The sequence below is a fragment of the Coregonus clupeaformis genome, chromosome 18 (assembly GCF_020615455.1).
Source record: "Coregonus clupeaformis isolate EN_2021a chromosome 18, ASM2061545v1, whole genome shotgun sequence".
In the NCBI taxonomy this organism is placed as follows: domain Eukaryota; kingdom Metazoa; phylum Chordata; class Actinopteri; order Salmoniformes; family Salmonidae; genus Coregonus; species Coregonus clupeaformis.
Genome location: NC_059209.1, coordinates 6,683,644 through 6,708,086, shown reverse-complemented (window position 1 = coordinate 6,708,086; position 24,443 = coordinate 6,683,644). Strand labels below are relative to the sequence as shown.

The 24,443-nt window shown below is 46.9% G+C and overlaps 1 pseudogene; it reads right to left on the bottom strand.

Moving 5' to 3' along the window:
• Positions 1-2,165: 2,165 nt before the first annotated feature.
• On the bottom strand, positions 2,166-4,879 carry LOC123481214 (annotated as a pseudogene).
• Between the last annotated feature and the right edge of the window lie 19,564 nt (positions 4,880-24,443).

The window sequence follows — 24,443 nt, the reverse complement described above, 5'->3', positions numbered from 1 at the left end:
AGCAGTAGAATCAAATGTAAAACATTTCTAAAAATACACCTTATGGAACAGCGGGATTGTGAAGCAACACAAACATAGGCACAGACACATGCATACACACACATGATAACATACGTTCTATACACACACGTACACATGGATTTTGTGTTGTAGATATGTGATAGTGGATTATGGGCCTGAGGGGGCACACTTTATGTTGTAAATTCTGTAATGAATGTATTGTAATGTTTTAAAAATTAATTTTGTTGGACCCCAGGAAGAGCTAATGGGTACAAATATCTACCTCCAATACCTTGTAACCCTGCACACTGATCTGGAACTGGTACTCCTTGTATATAGCTTTATTCTTGGGTATTTTATTCCTCGTCAAACATTAAAGGAACAGTTGTCTCCATGTCTCGTCCGTACCTGGTAGGAGTACTCGTGTGGGGGTCCCGCGGAGTTCATCCCATTGGCTGGGGGAGGAGGGTAGGCATAGGCCTCATTGGCCATATATTTTCCAGAGAATCTACCAATTTTCCTTCCTGAGGAAATTGCAAGAAATTCTCGGGCTTCCCGGTATTCCCGTTCAAACCGAAAGTGCTATTTAAAAGCATATAATACCATTAAATAAAATCTGACATGATTATACCACTCTAAATGGAGAAATATGCACAATCTAAAGGGTTCTTTATGTATTTGTTGCAATTTAATCAACAATGTTCCCTCAAAGTCACCACACCATTTCATTGATGTAGCCTAGTTTTAACAGGCCTATGAAGCACTGATGGCCGACGGGTCAAATATGAGGTTAATACAGTAAAAATTAATATTTTTAGCCTACCTTTGAAAGATGCATTTTGGTCCTTTTCTCTCCCCTTGCACCTGGCTATCGAGGGAATTTGGGAAGGTTGTGGCTGTTTATACTTCACTTATTGTTATGATTTTGTCAGAGGAAACTAATCTGAATCTCCAATAATCAAACAGTTAAGCGGAGATTCAACAATGGATAGCGCCGCAGTTGATCAATTGCCCGTGAATCTAAACCCGCATTTAATATGCCATTCTAAGGTAGGCTATATTTTACATAAAATCTTATGAGGCCTACTTACTGCATCTGTTTTCTAGCAATAAAGTAAATGATCATCTCTGAAGTCACAGCATAAATGAAACGTGAGACTTTGGACTACACAGACTATATATTCAAAGTAAATAAACTGCCATTATTACTTTTATTCAATACAAAATACAGTTCTCGCATTATTTTTCAACAGGAAAAACACTTGGTCAGAAACTAAGTAATTGACACTGACTGATTCCATGTAGCAAACAAAATCATTTGCATAGGCCATACCCGTTTTAACGTGTTGCTTCAAAACAGGCTCAATTCAGGTCGGATTTGCAGTCGGCCTCGTTGGCATAAATGAGTAAAGCTTTGCCACAGACCTTTTGTATTAAAGCAGGTAGGCCTACCGGTAGCTCAAAAGTTGGAGTCAATTTTGTTACTGTATTTCAAGGTTGCGTGTACATGCACTTTGAATTCATGGCGACTAAAAACGGTAGGCTACGACGCACAAACCCTAGGCGTTACAAGCAACTCTGGGAGAGCTAGGACCAGATCGCAGCCTGCCAGCTAAGACAGGTTAACATTGCCTTTAACCTAAAAGTGTGGATTTTTACTGGCATATGCAGACCAACCCCCAAAACGATTGGCTAATGATATGAGAGCTGGTGTTACATGTAAGAATTCACGAGTAGGAAACCAATTGTCCGTAGACTCAAGACTAGTAGACACTCAGCAGAGTAATTTAAATGCAATTTGACAACATTCAGCACTGACACCATTAACCCCAATTCTAGCAACATCCTCATTTACAGACGTGATATGCACCAACCCCAAGCGCTCAGTCCTACAAACTACATCAGGTTAAATTGACCTAGAACCCATTACATCATTTGATGCTACTAGCATAAGCAAATGTAGCTTAAGAAAGTCCAATGGTAATTTAAACACCTTAACCACAAATTGGTCGAAGTAGTAATATATTGCTGATGCCAAAGCATGTTTATAATGCAATAAAACTGTTTTGCCATCACCCCAGTTACTAAAGTCAGGTCATTGAATCTCCAAAACAAAACTAAGGACACAAGTATTAAAGTTACTGTTTAATTGAGGCAACACACACAAACGCAGTTACACACAACCTGGACTAGAGTACCCATGTACGTCCCACTTCAGATATCCATGTTTGTGGTCAACGGGGTCTCAGATGCAGAGGTGAACTGTTCCTCAATGGCATGATCAGTACCAGAAGGCGCTTGGTCTACAGACTCGTCCCCACTTGTGCTAGAGTATAAATTAACCACAATCAGTAGTTCTCGTGGCTTCAGTAGCCAGTTGTGGCGTCGTCGGACGTGCCGGTTGTGGCTTCTGAAGCGGCGTCGTCGGACGTGCCGGTTGTGGCTTCTGAAGCGGCGTCGTCGGACGTGCCGGTTGTGGCTTCTGAAGCGGCGTCGTCGGACGTGCCAGTTGTGGCTTCTGAAGCGGCGTCGTCGGACGTGCCAGTTGTGGCTTCTGAAGCGGCGTCGTCGGACGTGCCAGTTGTGGCTTCTGAAGCGGCGTCGCCGGACGTGCCAGTTGTGGCTTCTGAAGCGGCGTCGTCGGGACGTGCCAGTTGTGGCTTCTGAAGCGGCGTCGTCGGGACGTGCCAGTTGTGGCTTCTGAAGCGGCGTCGTCGGACGTGCCAGTTGTGGCTTCTGAAGCGCGTCGTCGGGACGTGCCAGTTGTGGCTTCTGAAGCGGCGTCGTCGGGACGTGCCAGTTGTGGCTTCTGAAGCGGCGTCGTCGGGACGTGCCAGTTGTGGCTTCTGAAGCGGCGTCGTCGGGACGTGCCAGTTGTGGCTTCTGAAGCGGCGTCGTCGGGACGTGCCAGTTGTGGCTTCTGAAGCGGCGTCGTCCGGACGTGCCAGTTGTGGCTTCTGAAGCGGCGTCGTCGGACGTGCCAGTTGTGGCTTCTGAAGCGGCGTCGTCGGACGTGCCAGTTGTGGCTTCTGAAGCGCGTCGTCGGACGTGCCAGTTGTGGCTTCTGAAGCGGCGTCGTCGGACGTGCCAGTTGTGGCTTCTGAAGCGGCGTCGTCGGGACGTGCCAGTTGTGGCTTCTGAAGCGCGTCGTCGGGACGTGCCAGTTGTGGCTTCTGAAGCGGCGTCGTCGGGACGTGCCAGTTGTGGCTTCTGAAGCGGCGTCGTCGGGACGTGCCAGTTGTGGCTTCTGAAGCGGCGTCGTCGGGACGTGCCAGTTGTGGCTTCTGAAGCGGCGTCGTCCGGACGTGCCAGTTGTGGCTTCTGAAGCGGCGTCGTCGGACGTGCCAGTTGTGGCTTCTGAAGCGGCGTCGTCGGACGTGCCAGTTGTGGCTTCTGAAGCGGCGTCGTCGGACGTGCCAGTTGTGGCTTCTGAAGCGGCGTCGTCGGGACGTGCCAGTTGTGGCTTCTGAAGCGGCGTCGTCGGACGTGCCAGTTGTGGCTTCTGAAGCGCGTCGTCGGGACGTGCCAGTTGTGGCTTCTGAAGCGGCGTCGTCGGGACGTGCCAGTTGTGGCTTCTGAAGCGCGTCGTCGGGACGTGCCAGTTGTGGCTTCTGAAGCGGCGTCGCCGGACGTGCCAGTTGTGGCTTCTGAAGCGGCGTCGTCGGACGTGCCAGTTGTGGCTTCTGAAGCGGCGTCGTCGGACGTGCCAGTTGTGGCTTCTGAAGCGCGTCGTCGGACGTGCCAGTTGTGGCTTCTGAAGCGGCGTCGTCGGACGTGCCAGTTGTGGCTTCTGAAGCGCGTCGTCGGGACGTGCCAGTTGTGGCTTCTGAAGCGGCGTCGTCGGACGTGCCAGTTGTGGCTTCTGAAGCGCGTCGTCGGACGTGCAGTTGTGGCTTCTGAAGCGGCGTCGTCGGACGTGCCAGTTGTGGCTTCTGAAGCGGCGTCGTCGGACGTGCCAGTTGTGGCTTCTGAAGCGCGCGTCGTCGGACGTGCCAGTTGTGGCTTCTGAAGCGGTTGTGGCAGTAGGAGAGTTTCCATAGTCATCAGACCAGCGTCTCATCTTCTCAGCAGAGGCCAGGTCATCGTTTGCCAGAGAGCTACCATAGTTTGGAGAGTCTTGGGATGCTACTTCATTTGTCTCCAAATACTCTAGAGAAAAAGAGAAGAGGAACAGTTGGGTGTTCTACACGGTCTAGGCCAAATTGCCATTTGAATGTTCAGCAACATTGCACCCCACGTAGTTCTAAACGAATGTTGCAGGCCTAACATTTTCTGGCTTCTTTAGCATCAGACCCTATGGATCGGAGCATGTGCAATGGAGACGTCAGTTGATGACAGCTCTGAAAAACGTAGGTTCAGGTACACAAGCAAATTATCAAAATCAACAGCAAAGGGTTTGATAACTTCTGGTTTAAAAAAAGATTCTAAACATTTGTTATTTAGACTGGGTTACTCTACGGTGTTGAATTAGTTTAAAACACAGCAGCAAAGAACATTGCTAGAAGGGATGGGATAACATAGGGGAAGAAACGCTTACCTCCAAGTCTCCTCTGCAGAGAGACTTGATCTTGTTTCTGGGACTTGCCAACAGGGGAACAAGAAACTGAGGAGAAAGAGTTGACAGAAGTTGAGTTGACACAAAATAGCTACATATATTTAATAGCAGTGAACAAAAAAGATGACCAACGTGGAAGAAACAGATAGTCAAATTTGAATCTCCAACTTACAAAGTTCAACATGTTTCCCAAACAAAACCCTTCAATCCAAATCAAACATTAGTGAACCAACCTTTGAAGACCCCCACAGTCAGCACAAAGAGCAGAAATTCTCTCACACCTCCCATGATTATGAGAATAGTCTTTATTATCAACAAGTAATGTCATCCCGTGGCCTGTATGAGGCTTATATAGGCCACTAATGACCGTTTACCAGACAAACATGACTTAACGATCAATTAACATGCTTGATTGAGTTGAAACATTCAGATAGAAATAGACCATGTAGAACTGATGTTTCTTTGGAGGGCAGGCAATCTTTTCTACTCTATATATTGCATTTATATCTGCTATGTTTTACCCTTCTGGTCTCAGATCAGCAGTAGAAAGAAGTAGGCCTAATTATTTTAGGTATAATCTTCAAAGATTTTCGGGGGAAATAAACACTGTACCCAAATCCACTTTTTATTATGATCCTGGGAAATGGGTAGGCCTCCACCATATGGTCCTTCACAGTTTTACACCTGTGTTATATTCCTTTATTTACATAGATCACATACATAAATATATATGTTAGCTGTTAGTAGCTTTGGGCTCAAATTTTCATATTGTATTGTTACTAACCATATATCACATTTTCCTCATTTGCTCTGTAGGAGACTCGGCTGGTGGAGATTCGTCATATGAAGGACATTCAAGTGGATGTGACCCCTAACCTGCAGGAGAGGCTCAGCGGGGTGACAGACATCCTGTAACGGATCTCCAAGCTAGTGTCTGAGGACCTGGAGAAGGCTGTGTCTACAGCTGTGGGGCAGGACAAGCAAGGTAACCTAACCTCACCTAACCTCACTGTATGAAGGATTTTATTTTTATGTATAGTCATCTCCAATCTGTTAAAATATATGTCTCTGTATTTCTCGCCCAATTTCTCTCCTCTTCCCCATCCCCTTCACTAGGTTCTCCCCAGGATAAGCACACCATCCTGGCTGTGGTCCCCAGTCCTGCTGCTCCATGACACCTAGCCAGAAAGCAGGGCCTCAGTGAATGTATGCGGTTGTTCCTTACTTTAACATAAAACTCTCATAGATATTAACACAGTAACTGTAAATAATAACAACTATTCTGGGCTATATAATTAGTAACCTGAATGATCTATCACCTATCCGTTGTTTTAGAGCTAATTTAGACTAATAAGCTGTACACCTAATTGTCTTCTCCCCTGCTCCCTTCCCCCTCCTCCTCCTACCCTGACCTTTGACCCTCGCACGGTCAACGGTCACCTGCTCCTCTCCAGGGAGAACCTACGGGTGCCTCTTCCCACCATAATCTTTGACCCCTACATCTCTCCCCCAGGTGACCTACGAGGGCATCCCCAGGAAGGAAAAGGGGAAACAGTGTATGGTGGGAATGAACGATCTTCCCTGGAGCCTCCAGCTGGATGAGTGCCAGTTGAGCGCCTGGCACAATGGGTGCCGGGAAACGATGGCTGGCCACTCCCACCACTCCCACGCGGCTGCATGCCTTCCACTGTGCCTTCACTCAGGAGCTGTTCCCTGCCTGTTGGATAGGGGCGTGAGCATCACCCTCTGCTTGCCACGATGACAACACGAAAGGGAATGACCGTGACCTAACAATCTCATATGGGATTAGTCTCCATAACCATAGACTTCGATAGACATCGCATCATTGTATCTGTCCCATTATGGTGTCTGCAAGAGCATGGGCAGCGCCATTGAGGCCATCTCCATTTTGAAGTAGTCCATTTTCATTTTCTTCTTCTACTGCTTCTATGAGTTGGCAAACAAACTGAAAGGGTGCACACTGCCACCTACAGTGTGTTTGAACAGGTATAAAGCCAAGGTTGGCGATTTACTGCTACCTGCAGTTATTGCATTTTTTCTCATGAGTATAATTCATTGGCTGATCCCCCGTGGTGACCTGGATGGAATTCTGTGATCATTCCTTAACCTATAGGAAGTCCCACCCCATCCCCCCTTTTGCCCTCAGAAAAGCCTAAATTTGTCGGGGCATGGACTCTACAGGGATACTGGCCCATGTTAACTCCAATTTCCACAGTTGTGTCAAGTTGGCTGGGTGTCCTTTGGGTGGTGGACAATTCTTGATACACAGGGGAAACCCCAGCAGTGTTACAGTTCTTGACACAAACCAGTGTGCCTGCCACCTAATAACATACCCCGTTCATAGGCACTTAAATGTTTTGTCTTGTCCATTCACTCTCTGAATGGCACACATACACAATCCATGTCTCAATTGTCTCAAGGCTTAACACTCCTTCTTTAACCTGTCTCCTCCCCTTCATCTACACTAATTGAAGTGGATTTAACAAGTTACATCAATAAGGGATCATAGCTTTCACCTGGATTCACCTGGTCAGTCTATGTCATGGAAAGAGTTCTTCATGTTTTGTATACTCAGTGTATATAAAGATGATATCTCTATCATTCTCTATGGGCTAGGTAGAGCAAGAACCATATTGTCTATACTTGTGTCACTAACCTTGGTCTAGGGGAGTAATTACATATATAGAGGGAAGCGAGCTAGTTATTTCGATTGAATCCCAGCCCCTGTTCCAGTTGGATATTAGGACACTGATGCCTGGATGGGTGAAAGCAATATGGCCTTCCATTATGCTCGGTGGAGTTGCCTCCATATTCCCTTCAACTATCCAGACTTCTAAGATCAGTTAGTTTGGGAAAGTACTAGGATGTATGTAGGAAAGTAAGTCATTTAGGCGTATTACGGAACTATCCTGTGTATGTGAGACCTTTCCTTCTCCGACTGTAGTCTGCAACACCCATTTTTCCCATAGTGAGAATATTTAGCCAAGTCAGCATTTTAAAAACAAAATCCTTAACCTGGTGAGACCCCAGGTTGCGAAAATGCAACAGGCCCTCAAACTCATGTCAAACACAACATAGTTTATCTCCTTAGACCCGTATGTACACTGAACCAAAATATAAACGCAACATGTAAAGTGTTGGTCAAGGATTATTTATTTTTTTATTCCTTGATGTGATGTGGTGGGTGAGTGAGTGTGTTCTAGAATGTTCAGAAGAGTGACATTCAGGACATGACATAATAGGCCAACTGCTCTATACACACACACACACACACACACACACACACACACACACACACAGGCAGTAGCAGTAGTAGCATATAGCCAAGATAATCTTTCCATGTACACTGAACAAAAACATATTGTAAACGCAACATACAAACATTTTTTTTTTTTTACTGAGTTACAGTTCATATAAGGAAATCAGTCAATTTAAATACATAAATTAGGCCCTAATCTAATCTGTGGCGTTGTGTTGTGTGACAAAACTGCACATTTTAGAGTGGTATTTTATTCTCCCCAGCACAAGGTGCACCTCTGTATTGATCATGCTGTTTAATCAGCTTCTTGATATGCCACACCTGTCAGGTGGATGTATTATCTTGGCAAAGGAGAAATGCTCACTAACAGGGATGTGAACACATTTGTGCACTAATTTTAAGATAAATAATATTTTTGTGCGTATGGAACATTTCTGGGATCTTTTGTTTCAGCTCATGAAAAATGGGACCAACACTTTACGTGTTGCGTTCAAATTTTTGTTCAGTATAGTTAGTTGGACTAGGATCAGGGAATCGCTCCTATACTACCTAGACATTATGGTCCCTATCAACACAAAGTTCAAGTTTCATATTACACCATATTCCCTATATACAAGGGAGACATTTCAGATTTGTACCATAAGTCAAACTTCATCAACTCTTATGTATTTAAAAACTGTTTTTTTTAAGGTTAATTCAGGCTAGTCTCTTTGCAATAACATTTATTTTTCAACAGAGACCTGGTCATATGATCGACTGCTGCCCTCTCATATTTAAGTCGTCACATTAAAAACCTGTACAGACAAATAATAAATAAACAAATAATAGTGTCCAGTACAGGCTGTGAGAAGGAGGGGTGGGAGCTGAGATACAGGCACTCTTCTTGTCTTCAGCAGGGGAGTAGGGTGGAGGTTTGTCCTGGAGAAGATGTTTTCATACATTCCCCTAATTTATTTGGACAGTGAAGCTAAGACTTTTAATTTGTCTCTATACTCCAGCATTTTGGATCTGAGATCAAGTGTTTCATGTGAGGCGACAGTACAGAATGTCACCTTTTATTTGAGGATATTTTCATTCATATCTGTTTTAGAAATTAAAGCATTTTATGTATCTAGTCCCCCCATTTGAATGTATCATAATTAATTGGACAAATCCAATTATAGTGAGTAGTCAAACGTTTAGTGTCAAAAGTTTAGTATTTGGTCCCATATTCCTAGCACGCAATGACAACATCAAGCTTGTGACCAATATTCCCTCTAATCTATTTTAGCACTGAGCAAATTTCAGGTCGGCTGAGCGCAAACTTGAATGTTTAGAAAATTCTGTGCAACTTCCAACGAGTGTTAACTGTGAACACTGAGGCTGTGCCCGCTTTAACTTACTGTTTTAACAGTGGCCAAGTAGGCTACTATGGCTATTTGATCATAATGTAGGCCTACTGTCAAAAACAATGGAGAAAATGCATCCCATAACATTTAACATGGAAATAGCTGTTCAATCATTCAGCCTACAGAAGCAGCCAATGTGTGGTGTTCAATGAAGGCCTACATTCCATGAGACTTTTGAAAAAAACATGCAGGGCTTGACATTAACCTCTATGAGATCGGTGTCCCGTATACGGGACGGTTGAATTAACGTGCGCTAATGTGATTAGCATGACTGTTGTAAGTATCAGCAAACTTTCCAGGACATAGACATCTATCATATGGGCAGAAAGCTTAAATTCCTGTTAATCTAACTGCACTGTCCAATTTACAGTAGCTATTACAGTGAAAGAATACCATGTTATTGTTTGAGGAGAGTGCACAACAAATGTATCACGGCAACTGGTTTGATCAATTCACCTCTGAAGGTAAATAATGTACTTACATTCAGTAATCTTGCTCTGTTTTGTCATCCTAAGGGTCTCAGAGATAAAATTTAGCATAGTTTTGTTTGATAAAATCAATTTTTATATTCAAATTTAGGAACTGGGTTCTACAGTTTGAACCCCTGCTGTCTCTGGCTCCACACCCACCCCGCCAGGCCATCTAGATGTGTGAAAGTTAATGTATAAGCTAGTTGTCACGATCGTCATACACAGAGGACCAAGGCGCAGCGTGGAATGCGAACATACTTTTAATTTGAATGATCACACGAACAAAACAACAAACGATACGAAACGTGAAGTCCTTGGTTACAATACAAACCATACGGAACAAGATCCCACAACACACTGTGGAAAACAGGCTGCATAAGTATGGTTCCCAATCAGAGACAACAAGCAACAGCTGATACACGTTGCCTCTGATTGAGAACCACACCGGCCAACATAGAAACAAAAGAACTAGATAATAACCCTAGCACACAAAACACAGAAACCACACACCCTGGCTCAACATAACAGAGTCCCAGAGCCAGGGCGTGACAGTACCCCCCCCCCCCAAAGGCGCGGACTGCGACCGCGCCAAACATAAACCGAACAGGGGAGGGCCGGGTGGGCATTCCTCCTCGGAGGCGGTTCCGGCTCCAAACTTGACCCCCACCCTCCAACCAACCCCCCAAAGCGCCCCTGGTCCGGTCTGGCCCTGCTGGCCGGAGCTGGACTGAACACTGGTGGAGCGGATTGCTCTAGCTCCGGTGTGGAGCAGCTGACCGGTGCCAGACCAGGCACCGGTGGAACAGGCACGGGCTGTGCCGGACTGACGACGCGCACCACAGGCTTGGTGCGGGGAACAGGGACGGGCCGGACCGGGCTGACGACGCGCACCATTGGCTTGGTGCGGGGAGCAGGGATGGGCCGAACCGGGCTGACGAAGCGCACCACTGGCTTGGTGCGGGGATCAGGAACAGGCCGGACCGGGCTGACGACGCGCACCATTGGCTTGGTGCGGGGAGCAGGGACGGGCCGAACCGGGCTGACGAAGCGCACCACTGGCTTGGTGCGGGGAGCAGGAACAGGCCGGACCGGGCTTACGACGCGCACCACAGGCTTGGTGCGGGGAGCAGGGACGGGCCGAACCGGGCTGACGAAGCGCACCCCTGGCATGGTGCGGGGAGCAGGAACAGGCCGGACCGGGCTGACGACGCGCAACACAGGCTTGGTGCGAGGGGCAGGAACATGCCGGACCGGGCTGGCGACGCGCACCACAGGCTCGGTGGGTGGGACAGGAACAAGCCGGACTGTACTGGGGACACACACCACTGGCCCTACGCGGGGATCAGGAACGGGCAGGACCGGACTGGCAACACACCCCAGTACCTCTCGTCGTGCCTCTACATTCTCCTTCCCCCTGGTGACCAGTGACTCCCTTAACCTGGCGGCCTCCTTTGCCAACCCGCTGAACCACTCTATCCCGGCCTCCTGCTGCCCCGTCGTCCACGGCGTGAGCCCCCCCCCTAAACATTTTCTGGGCGTCTCTCCTCCCCATGGGCCAGGCCTCCATGGCTCTCGCCAGACTCTCGCTCCTCTGCTCCAAAGTCCAGCTTCTCTCCTCCTCCCGCGGCTTGACCCAGTCGAGGTTGATATCCTTCAGAGTCACCTCTGGCGTTGGCTCCTGGACACGCTGCTTGGTCCAGTTATGGTGGGATCTTCTGTCACGATCGTCATACACAGAGGACCAAGGCGCAGCGTGGAATGCGAACATACTTTTAATTTGAATGATCACACGAACAAAACAACAAACGATACGAAACGTGAAGTCCTTGGTTACAATACAAACCATACGGAACAAGATCCCACAACACACTGTGGAAAACAGGCTGCCTAAGTATGGTTCCCAATCAGAGACAACAAGCAACAGCTGATACACGTTGCCTCTGATTGAGAACCACACCGGCCAACATAGAAACAAAAGAACTAGTTAATAACCCTAGCACACAAAACACATAGAAACCACACACCCTGGCTCAACATAACAGAGTCCCAGAGCCAGGGCGTGACACTAGTGATCCATCATGTATGACATTCCTGGGAGCGTGTAAACTTACATTTTGTATTACCATATCATTTTTGTATGTTCTCTATAGTTATATACTTGAAAATGCATCAATTGACCAATTCGCCACATTTGGGCAGACTTGATACAAAATAGTCCAGTATTGCACTGCTTCACTGGATCAATCTGAAACTTTGCAAACACACTGCTGTGTGGCCAAAATGGGAAAATCTAAATTGCGCCTAAACTGCAATATTATATTGTGGTCTTTCTCTTGCATTTCAAAAATGATGGAACAAAAAAAGAATAGAAAATGCATGTTTTTTTGTTTGTATTATCTTTTACCAGATCTAATGTATTAAATTCTCATACATTAATTTCACATTTCCACAAACTTCAAAGTATTTCCTTTTAAATGGTATCAAGAATATGCGTATCATTGCTTCAGGTCTTGAGCTACAGGCAGTTAGATGTGGGTGTGTCATTTTTGGAGGAAATTGAAAAAAAGGGTCCGATCCTTAAGAGGTTAGCCTGTTTATCCACTTGTCCTTCAGACAAGGAGGTGACTGAACATTTTGTTGTGTTGTTTGATGGAAGATACCACTTTACAAAATAAAATGCATTATTATTCCCATACCATTACTACAGAGAATCAGACAAATTATGCTACACTCTGCCTATTGGCTTGTTAGTTTATTCAAGCCTGTCTGAAAATATAACACTAAGACAAAAAAAGCTCTTTACCTGACTCTCTTTTCAAAGATGTCTAGAAATGCACACATGTTGTGCTCTTGTAGGAAGCAACCACTCCCCCATTGTTGACTAGAAATTACCTATAACTGGGCTAATAACACAATAACTAGCAAAGGATATGAACAAAATGTGCACACGTGGCTACATGCAGCTCTTGCTTTGAACTCAAAACAAGCACATCTACTCACGACCAGAGCTGTAAACACAGTCCAGTTCAAAGTAAATGGCACAGATCCATATGTGGCAATGGTCTATTTGCATACAGGCCTACTGCAGCTCTGATTGGTTATACCCACCTCTGTGTAGAGTACGGGCTGAGTCATGTGCAATAGAATCCTACTCCCATGCATTCTGCCTACAACAAAATCTCTTGAGTAGTTTGTTTTGTTTCAATATGTTGCATTGAAAGTGGCTAATATTGCGTTGATTCGATCACAATTGCCACAGTAAAGGAAAAATGTTGGAAGTGTTAACTAACATGAAAAACTTGTTGAGTGTAGTTCAATCTTGTGCTTCTCTCTGAGGGCTGATATTTCTTCTGAGATCTGCATGAGGCAGTCTCTGGCTACTGCGCGCTCAAACACGCGCTCGCTCAGAGGGAACATTGCTTGTGACTACAATCTTGTTGGCTGCATTTGCAGTTCGTTTTGGTTGTGTTTTGGATTATGTTGTGTCCAATAGAAATATATGTATATGTCTCACCATTACCAATAACAGGGGAGTTTAGCATTTTTTGGTGGGTATGATATTTATGTCTATGTTAATCAATTGTCAATGAATTAATTGTGCTCTTATTTAATACTTTGGCAATATGGGATCACTCACATCATGCTAATTAAACTATCACTACTGAAGGAACTTTACAAGAGTGAGTTAGAGAAAGAGAGATGGCGCAGACTGAGAAGGCTGACATCTTACAGAAAGTACATACTATTGTCACATATGACCGCTAAGCACTTGTGGAAGTCAGATCGACAGTTACTAACCTCGATTTCGACTACAAATCCGACATCAACTCTTACCCAGCTTTTCTCTTGTTCACACCGGACACTATTATTTTGTTTCATGGGCTATAAAGAAACGCTGCAGGCGTAGTTAGTCGGGCTGGCGTCTTCTTAAGACTGAGATGAAGAGAAAATCGACTGGCACTCCCCTTCGTTTCATTGGCAAATATCCAGTCAATCAGGAATAAAATGGATGAGCTTTGTTCGAGAGTCTCCTTTCAGAGAGACTTGAAAAGCTGCAATATTATATGCCTTGTAGAAACTTGGCTGACTCAATCTATGAACATGGAACTCAGTGGTTTCTCCATGCAATGGCACGATCGGATGTAGGCAGCCTCGGGAAAGTCCAAAGGGGGAGGAGTGTGCCTCTCCATTAACAACTGGTGTGCTGCTTCCAGTGTGAAGTAAATCTCAAGATTTTGCTCACCTAATATACAATTGCTTATGGTAAGCTGCAGACCTTTTTATCTACCAAGCCAACACAACTTTGGCACTCAACAAACTGTATGGGGTGTATGGGGGATGTATTATTCTCCTAATTGATGGGATGACTAACTTAGAAAGAATGCATTCTGGACTGTGCTGATGTAGGTTGTGTCACCTGGCAAGCTGTGATTGATGTGAAGAGCTGTTTTAGGGGGTAAAATGAGATAAGGATTTGTGTCTCCAAATACTAGACTATACTTGGTCTTTGTGATCTGTGAACATTCCTTGGACGTAGGAATGGTGTCTAGGGGAGCTGGCACTTCTCATTATGACAGGTTGTTATGATAAACGTACGCCTGGAAACAGGGATGCGCTAAGAGGCGGGGAACAGCCAGTGCGCCAACGGATTGGCTGAGTAAGTCTAAACCACGCTCAAGCATCTAATCTGATTGGCCAGCAGAGAGGTGGGAAACTCTCTCTCTGTAAGAGTATTTGAGGAAGAATCTAAAACAATGGATTTAGTTCTCTGAAGTGCCCTGCGAGGTATTTCAAGGAGCCCGTATATACAAAACATCATTTTTACCATTGAAGGTTTTTGCATTAATTAATATAACTAGTATATCTTAGAAGTCGTGTTGACCTCTTTTGTTCCTAATGCCAGATTTGAATTGACGCAACTTTGACAATTGGTGACTTCCGACGTGATCTGGTAAAGGGACTACGCTGGGTATTGTCCGGCCAATTTGGTCACCTCATTCATTGGACTGTGTGTTTCACAAAAAGTCCGGACTACTAAAAAAAAAGGTAAGCAGATACCTATTGTTAAATAACTAAAGATCTGCACATTGGCTTTATTCAAATTAATTTTGTGAAACAACTGTCTGATGTAAGTGAACAAAATTATGAAACTATTATGAGTAGATAAGCACAATATTGTGACATGTAAACCTGTGGTGAATGTGATGTTAAACCTTGGTACCGTAGAGTATTGTTTCACCGGCACATACCAGAAGGCTAGGTACGGCTAGCATCGGGAAATAGTACTGAAGTCCCCAGGCTAGGATCACCAGGGGTGAGAACTGGAGACACAGGGAATTATTGGCTAAGGGCGTTGGCTACTGACACATATCCATCGAGATATGGCTAGGATCAGAGGAGCGCCAAAATTTTAGTTGAGTATGGTTTCTTTGACACATATCCAGAGAGATATGGCTAGGTTCTGAGGAAAATACTGAAGTCCCCAGGCTAGGATCACCAGGGGTGAGAACTGTGGACACAGGGAATTATTGGCCAAGGGCGCTGGCTACTGACACATATCCATCGAGATATGGCTAGGATCAGAGGAGCGCCAAAATTTTAGTTGAGTATGGTTCCTTTGACACATATCCAGAGAGATATGGCTAGGTTCTGAGGAAAATACTGAAGTCTCTGGACCACAAATGGTGGAACTGTGAGATACAGGGATTAATTGATCAAAGTGTAATGTTGTGGCACATATCCACTGAGATACGGCTAGGATCATAACGGGCACTTACATTTTAGCTAGTGTTACTGTCAAGAGTGCTGTAGGTGGGTGTAGTGGTGGAATCAAGCGCAGGACACCGAAGTATAGTCCAAAAGACTTTAGTACTATTTCCAACAAGGAAAATACGAACACACTTGCCCGAAGGCGAAACTACGCACGAAGGCGACAAAAATAAAGGCGCACTAAACACGTGCGTAAATGCTCCAACGCAGTGGAGTGAAGCTCAACCGAGCGAAGATACAATATACAAGCAACACACGACAGAAATAAATCAATCACACACAACACTAGACAAACACAACGAGAAACTTATAGGACACTAATTACGCTAAACGAGAACAGGTGTCACAACAAACAGACAAAAGCAAACGAACATGAAACATACAACGGTGGCAGCTAGTATTCCGGAGACAACGAACGCCGAAGCCTGCCCGAACAAGGAAGAGAGGCAGCCTCGGCCGAAACCGTGACAGTACCCCCCCCTTGACGCGCGGCTCCAGACGTGCGCCGACTCCGGCCTCGGGGACGACCCGGAGGACGCGGAGCAGGGTGCGTCGGGTGCCCACGATGGAATTCCGTCAGGAGAGACGGGTCCAAAATGTCTCTCCTCGGCACCCAGCACCATTCCTCCAGACCGTACCCCTCCCACTCCACTAGATATTGGAGACCCCCCATCCGACGTCTCGAATCCAAGATGGACCTCACGAGTACGCCGGTGCCCCTCGATGTCCAATGGGGGCGGAGGAGTCTCCCTGATCTCACTTTCTTGGAGTGGGCCAGCTACCACCGGCCTGAGAAGGGACACATGGAACGAGGGGTTAATACTTTTATATTCAACAGGTAGTTGTAATTTGTAACACACCTCGTTCAACCTTCTCAGGACTTTAAATGGCCCTACAAACCGCCGACCCAGTTTCCGACAGGGCAGGCGGAGGGGCAGGTTTCTGTTAGAGAGCCAGACTCGATCACCAGGTGCGTACACCGGTCCCTCACTGCGGTGGAGATCGGCGCTCGCCTTATGACGTCGGAGGGCCCGCTCAGGTGGACGTGTGCAGCGTTCCATGTCTCCTCCGAGCGCCGCGCCCACTCATCCACCGCAGGAGCCTCGATCTGGCTCTGCTGCCAAGGTGCCAGAACCGGCTGGTAACCTAACACACATTGGAAAGGGGTTAGGTTAGTGGAGGAATGGCGTAGGGAATTCTGGGCCATCTCGGCCCAGGGAACGTACCTTGCCCACTCCTCCGGCCGGTCCTGGTTCACGCGTTCCACCTGCCCATTACTCTCCCGGTGGTAACCCGAGGTGAGGCTCACCGAGACCCCCAACCGCTCCATAAAGGCTCTCCAGACCCTGGAGGTAAATTGGGGACCTCGATCAGACACAATATCCTCGGGTACCCCGTAGTGCCGGAACACATGGGTGAATAGTGCTTCGGCAGTTTGCAGGGCGGTAGGAAGGCCCGGCATGGGGAGCAAACGACAGGCCTTAGAAAACCGGTCCACAACGACCAGTATAGTGGTATTCCCCTGTGAAGGAGGAAGGTCAGTAAGGAAATCCACCGAGAGGTGAGACCATGGTCGTTGTGGAACGGGCAGGGGTAGTAACTTACCCCTAGGCAGATGTCTAGGCGCCTTACACTGGGCGCACACCGAGCAGGAGGAAACATAAACCCTCACATCCCTTGCCAACGTGGGCCACCAGTACTTGGCACTAAGACAGTGCACTGTCCGGCCGATACCAGGGTGTCCAGAGGAGGGTGACGTGTGAGCCCAATAGATCAATCGATCCCGAACCTCGAGCGGAACGTACTTCCGACCCTCCGGGCATTGCGGTGGACTAGGGTCGGTGCGTAACGCCCGCTCGAGCTCAGCATCTACCTCCCACACTACCGGTGCCACCAGACACGACTCCGGCAGTATGGGAGTGGGCTCCACGGACCTCTCCTCCGTGTCATACCGCCGAGACAGTGCATCTGCCTTACCGTTCTGTGACCCAGGGATGTACGTGATCTTAAATGTAAACCGGGTCAAAAACATGCTCCATCTTGCCTGACGAGGGTTCAGCCTCCTCGCTGCCCGGATGTACTCCAGGTTACGGTGGTCCGTCAAAATGAGGAAAGGGTGTTGAGCCCCCTCAAGCCAGTGCCTCCACACCTTTAGGGCCTGTACCACGGCTAACAGCACCCTGTCCCCTACGTCATAGTTTCGCTCCGCCGGACTGAGCTTCTTAGAATAAAAAGCACAGGGGCGGAGTTTAGGTGGCGCGCCTGACCGTTGTGAAAGCACGGCTCCTATACCGGCCTCAGACGCGTCCACCTCTACCTGAAATGGCAAAGAGGGATCCGGATGCGCCAGCACCGGGGCCGAGGTAAACAGGTCCTTCAGCCTCCCAAACGCCCTGTCCGCCTCGGCAGACCACTGCAGACGCACCGGACCCCTTCAAAAGAGACGTGATGGGAGCTGCCACCTGTCCAAAACCCCGGATAAACCTCCGGTAGTAATTCGCAAACCCCAAAAACTGCTGCACCTCCTTCACAGTGGTTGGTGTTTGCCAATTACGCACGGCTGACACCCGGTCTACCTCCATCTTCACCCCTGACGCAGACAACTGATACCCCAAAAAGGAGACCGACTCCTGGAAAAACAGACACTTCTCTGCCTTAACATACAGGTCGTGCTCCACCAGCCTCCGCAACACTCACCAGGGCCACATGCTCGACACGGGTAGGCGAGTACACGAGAATGTCATCTATGTACACAACCACCCCCTGCCCCTGCATGTCCCTGAAGATCTCATCCACGAATGATTGGAAAACTGACGGAGCGTTCATCAACCCGTATGGCATGACAAGATACTCGTAATGGCCCGAGGTGGTACTAAAGGCTGTCTTCCATTCATCGCCCTCCCTGATGCGCACCAAGTTGTACGCGCTCCTGAGATCTAATTTAGTGAAGAAACGCGCCCCATGCAAAGACTCAGTCATGGTCGCAATCAGCGGGAGTGGATAACTTTACTTCACCGTGATCTGATTGAGACCACGGTAATCGATGCACGGGCGTAAACCACCATCCTTTTTCTTCACAAAAAAGAAACTCGAGGACGCAGGGGAAGTGGAAGGCCGTATGTATCCTTGTCTCAGAGATTTGTCTATGTAAATCTCCATAGCTTTCTTCTCCTCCTGAGACAGAGGATACACATGGCTCCGTGGGAGCGCAGCTCCTGCCTGGAGGTCTATCGCACAATCTCCCTGCCTATGGGGCGGCAACCGCGTCGCCCTCGACTTACTAAACGCAATAGCCAAATCCCCATACTCAGGGGGAACGGGCAATGCGGGCACCTGGTTTGGACTCTCCACCGAGGTAGCCCCTACGGAAACGCCCAAACATCAACCCACACACTGGGCAGACCACTCCATCAGAGCCCTCTCCTGCCACGAAATAGATGGGTTATGGGTACTCAACCAGGGCATGCCCAGCACCACCGGATACGCAGGCGAGTCAATCAGAAATAGCTGAATCATCTCCTGATGACCCCCCTGCGCACACATCCTAAGTGGCGCAGTGACCTCCCTGATTAAGCCCGCACCCAACGGACGGCTATCTAGGGCATGAACGGGGAAAGGGACATCAACAGGAAGAAGGGGAATCCCTAAGGCTAAACAAAACTTCTTATCAACAAAATTCCCAGCCGCTCCTGAATCTACCAGCGCCTTATGCTGGGAATGAGGTGCTACCTGTGGAAAACGCACAGGTATACAGAAATGTGCAACAGAGAGCTCTGGGTGAGAGGGGCGCCTACTCACCTGGAAGGAATCCCCAGTGCGGGACCTGTCGTCCTCTCCCCTAGGAGGCCATCCCCAGCACCTAGCCGCGGTGTGTCCTCCCCGACCACAGTTGGTGCAGGAGATGGACCCCCTCGTAAGCCGACCCCTCCTCTCTCTAGCGCCAGCGCCCCCGAGCTCCATGGGGCAGGGCTCGGAGGCGCTGGAGGGTGAAATGGACGGACCCCCCTCGGAACGTCCGCGGGTAGCTAGCAGGTTATCCAGCCTGATGGACATGTCGACCAACTGGTCGAACGAGAGGCTGGTGTCCCTACAGGCCAGCTCCCGACGGACGTCCTCGCGAAGACTACATCTGTAGTGATCGATGAGAGCCCGCTCATTCCACCCCGCATCTGCCGCTAGAGTACGGAATTCGAGGGCGAACTCCTGGGCACTCCTCCTCCCCTGCCGGAGGAAGACCAGACGCTCCCCCGCCGCTCTCCCCTTCGGGGGATGGTCAAACACCGCCCTGAAGCGGCGGGAGAACTCGTCGTAGGTGATGGTATCCGCGTCGATCCTCCTCCACTCCGCGTTGGCCCATTCCAACGCCTTCCCGGAAAGGCAGGAGATCAGGGCGGACACGCTCTCATGTCCCGAGGGCGCCGGGTGCACAGTGGCCAGGTACAGCTCCACCTGGAGAAGGAATCCCTGACACCCGGCCGCGGTCCCATCGTAGGCCCTCGGGAGCGAGAGTCGAACTCCTCGGGGTTCCGGAGCAGGAATTGGCTGACTGGCCGATGGTGCTGGCAGGGAGGGTGGCGGTGGAGGAGTCCCCCAGCCTCGGATGGTGGTGATCACCTCCTGCAGTGCGGACCCCATCTGCAGGATCTGGTCACTTTGTTCCCGGACCTTGTCCTCCAGCGTCGCCTGGGCTGCTGCGGTTCCTGCTGATTCCATTCTTGAAGGTGTGTGATTCTGTCAAGAGTGCTGTAGGTGGGTGTAGTGGTGGAATCAAGCGCAGGACACCGAAGTATAGTCCAAAAGACTTTAGTACTATTTCCAACAAGGAAAATACGAACACACTTGCCCGAAGGCGAAACTACGCACGAAGGCGACAAAAATAAAGGCGCACTAAACATGTGCGTAAATGCTCCAACGCAGTGGAGTGAAGCTCAACCGAGCGAAGATACAATATAGAAGCAACACACGACATAAATAAATCAATCACACACAACACTAGACAAACACAACGAGAAACTTATAGGACACTAATTACGCTAAACGAGAACAGGTGTCACAACAAACAGACAAAAGCAAACGAACATGAAACATACAACGGTGGCAGCTAGTATTCCGGAGACAACGAACGCCGAAGCCTGCCCGAACAAGGAAGAGAGGCAGCCTCGGCCGAAACTGTGACAGTTACGCTACTGACACGTATCAGAGGGCTAGATACGGCTAGGATCAGGGGGACACTGGGTGTTGTTGTATGCATGAGTGCGCGAATGATCACAGACGAAATAAAATAGTGAATAGGGGTTATTAAAAATAATAAACCTGTATATTAAGAAGTCTGTGGCTGTCCAAACTGTATAATTTGTGAATAACTGTTGGGTTTGTGGTTACTTAAACCGTATAACCCGTTAATAACAAATGGGAATATGAAGGTAAAATAATGAATAACTAGTATGACTAAACTGAAACGTTTGAACTGATATAATTGAATTGTAATGTTTAATGTTTGACATAGCATAACACTGGTTTTAAATAAGTAAATTTAAGTAATATGGTTTAGCGCTTGATTTGATATAACAACCATTGGTTAAATAATTGAAACACTTTGGTTTATTTGTTTTGATTTACCATTTGATGTGTGGCACTGTAAGAATACTGCTTTCAAACAATTAGACTGAAATAATTCGCTTTATCGTTTTAAATATAAACGTGCACCAACTTTAACTAATTAGGTGGGAATTATTTGATTTAAAAAAATAGACTAAAGTACCTTAATTAACGGCAGAATATTGAAAACAAGAAACACAGCTCCTCAGAGGACACGGAAGGTAGAGTTGCGAGGGGAGGGGCTGGAGAGAGCGAAAGTGTGGCTTTTGGAGCCAGGAAAGATTGGGAGTTGGCTGGGAACGCCACACGGGGTGATTATTTGAGAGGTGCATGTGGGTTTCTGACGAGAGATGTTCTAAACTTGCTCACCCGAACGTAGACGTACGTCATGGGTGAGAAAGTAGAGAACATTTACATTTGCATTTTTGGTAATTTGGCGGACACTCTTGTCCAGAGCGATTTATGGGAGCAATTGGGGTTGAGTGACTTGCTCGAGGGCACATCGGCAGGTTTTTCGCCTGGTCGGCTCGGGGATTGGAACCGGCGACCTCTCGGTTGTTGGCGCGGCGCTATTGGTCACTAAGCTGCCTGCCGCCCCATATGAGTTTAAGGTTGTGGCGTTGTTGGATCATGTGATGGTGGAATAAACTGACCATAACTAATGTTGTTTTAGACGTAATGTATAATATAGTACAAAGCAGATGGAGGGTTCAATTGAACTAATTATCATGGTAGAGCTAACGTAGTACAGTGAGGGAACTTCATTTTGTGTCAGAGGGTAAGATGAGAAATCATTAATGGTGCTATTGGTGGAAATATATTTATCATTTCAAGGCATGGAGTAACAATCTGCATTTATGAGCGTAAATTCCACTGCTGATGTGTTGATTGAATGGGTACGATGGAGTATTTGGTTGGTTAATGCTAAATGGAAGATTTGGAGCGTGGTTGGGGGTTAAAAACTCACTTATTGAATAGGGAATGGGTGGAGAAAGAGAGTTTTTACGTTTATTAAAAGTTGCATAAGATAGCTTTAGTAGTATTCTAGATAGGTCTATGAAAATATGTTACAAGTACGAATGACATTATTTCCTAAGAAGGAAGATTGTAGGGAAGTTTCCCGCGCCTCCCTTATAATGTAGGAAGGAGCAGGAGAGGGGGAGGAGATGTAAGAGACAGTACATAGTTCAGATGGTAGGAATGTCATTAAGTGTATGCTGATCAACGATAGCAAGTATTTGTTTTATTAATTAGGGCCAAATCAGAGAGAACAGTTAAAGAAATTGAATAGCGAACTGAAATGGGTTAGCGGGAAAATACAAAATTGTTGGTACATTCTAGAACGATAATTTATTTTGGTTACGGGGATGCAAGTATGCATTGGCTGTTGTGCTGGGGGAATAGCGCCAGCCTGTGGTGGGTTATGGATTGGTGAAATTGGGGGGACAGGAACAATAGAAGGGGAGACAGATTTTCCTAGGGGGTTGAACAAATAATTGATAATGGATCATTTGAGATGAGATCACATGTAACAGAGTTAGGGTAATCAATTAAATAATCATTGTATACTCGAGGAATTTTGAGTGGTTTAATGGATTAGTTATGAGGAATTAGATTGATACAAACAATTATTGATGGGTTAAGACTGGGGATATCTGTATCATGTTTTGTGTATACTACCATCTTTAGATTATAACCAGGAGAAAGAGATTAGCTCATCTCAGTTAGGCAGTATTTAGGTCATAAAAGTGAGCTACCAAATTAAGTGAGGCCTGGCTATTTGTGGTTGTTGTTTTTCAAATTGGGTTAAAATGGGTTCACAGAGCCAGAGGCTGTACAGAGAAAGGTGGAGCCCCCATGTTGCCCTAGTGAAAGAACATTCAGAGGAATGGTTATCACTAGGTAAATGGATAAAACAGGGGGAAAACATTACTGACTGGCAGAATACACCAAATGGGGATCAGTGTGGCCACTCCACTGGGAGATATAGAAGAAAGTTGAATTGGAGAGCAAAAACCCTGCCCGGGGTCCACCTGGAGATAAGTTTTAACGGATGACAGGAAGAGATTTTCTTAACTCAGGAACAGGAGGCTGAGTTAGCAGCAATTCCGTTCAAATTATGGTCACAAGGACCAGCCGATGTAGGACTAATTAAGGGGGTAGCTCCAGTACAAGTGATTCCTCGATCCGATCATAGACCATACCAAAAGCAATATCCTATGAAACCAGAAGCAATAAAAGGGATAACACCTACATTTGAGCATTTACTTAAGGGAGGGGTGATAATTCCTGGAGATGAGGCACAATGCAACTCTCCAGTATTTCCTGTTAAAAAGGCGGCACCTAGCGCCAACTGAAGGATGGTCATGGACTTGCAGGGGGTTAATAGAAATATAATTCCCAGAGCTCCATGTGTACCAGATCCACATACATTGCTGAACCAATTGAAACCAGAGAACTCCTATTTTACAGTGATAGATTTAGCTAATGCTTTCTTTAGTATCCCAGTTCATCCGGATAGTCAGGGATGGTTTGGCTTGACTTTTCAGGGAAGGAAATGGACTTACGCTAGGATGCCTCAAGGCTACTCGGAAAGTCTTACAATCTTTGCCCAGGCTATAACTAGGAATTTGGGAAAGTTGGAACCTAGGGAAGGAAGCCAAATGTTAGTTTATGTAGATGATATTCTATTGGCTAATCCCACTCAGGAGGGATGTAAGAGGGATACAATCCAATTGTTAACCTTCCTGGCAGAACAGGGACACAAAGTGAGCAAAAAGAAATTTCAACTTTGGCAGAGCAAGGTCATTTACCTAGGACACACTATAACTCAGGAGGGGCGAATGTTAAACTCATCCAGGAAAACTGCTATACTTGAAGCGCCAAAACCGTTAAACAAAAAACAAATGATTAGCTTTTTGGTAATGATAAACTGCTGTAAAGCTTGGGTACTCCATTATGTACTGCATACGGGTAAATTAAGTGATCTTAACTATGGGAAGGCAATGGCAGCCCATGGTAAAATAATTTGGAACTCTAAGGAGGCATACATACATCAGGGATGTTATCCAAATGGTAGAGAGTAAAGAGGGATATGACATTGGTCGTGATTTAAAGATGATGAGGTTTTTTGGTGGGCTATTAGATATAACTGGGTTAATCATGAACATAGAAGTTTTTCTTCTTTGTTGCTAGGCAGAAGACTTAGGTGACCTAAATATGGACTTGTCATGTCCAACAATCAGTCTTCAGGTCAAGCCCGGGAGAGCCTGGGTAGAACAGAGTTTGAACTAAACATGAGTGTTTTTACAAGATAAGAGATTGATGATTGGATTACTAATTGATTCTGAACTGGATGAAAGTCGAATTTAGCTGCCATAAAA